Genomic DNA, 653 nt, shown 5'->3' with positions numbered 1-653 from the left:
AGCCCCAAATCTTGTAATTATGTTGCTTGTAAAAACGCTGCAATTCCTTCATAAATATTAAATTAACAATGCAATGAATGCTCTTTTTCGTGTGTTTTTTTCCTCCCCCCTGGAATTACTTTACGGACCGTCACTTTTATGTACCGTAATCTCTCGCTGCATCACGGTTGACTTCCTCAGTCTGCTCAAACCCACTCCTGCCATCTATTGGTGATTGATCATACTGAAAATCATTCCAAGGGGCTTGATACTTGCTTATGAGCAATGTTCCTTGTAATTTTCTACGGGTCTGAGCGTTTGCACAAAGTCAGTGAGCAACGCTTGAAACAACAGTGAGCAACGGCAATCCCAAGTGTGGCAACTGAGTCATTATCAAACATGTCCAAAACTTGACATCACGTTACATTTTGCTGAGTTTCTGGCAATGCAAAAAAATTTCCCTTTTGAATCAAGTCAAGTCAATGAATTGTATTATTATTATTAATGTATTATTGCAAAGGTTGTACGTCCTACGAACGTCATTTGTTTTCACAAGATGTCCATTTTCTTTTTATTTCCTGATATCTTTTGTTGCATAATATTAACATTTTTGGGGGTTTATTTAGTCGGTTGTAAGATACAGAACTGTATTTAATCACATTTTTTTAGTGGAA

This window comes from Urocampus carinirostris, chromosome 17 (assembly GCF_059441175.1).
Source record: "Urocampus carinirostris isolate Australia breed hairy pipefish chromosome 17, RoL_Ucar_1.0, whole genome shotgun sequence".
NCBI classification, from domain to species: domain Eukaryota; kingdom Metazoa; phylum Chordata; class Actinopteri; order Syngnathiformes; family Syngnathidae; genus Urocampus; species Urocampus carinirostris.
This window is presented reverse-complemented; position numbering follows the sequence as displayed.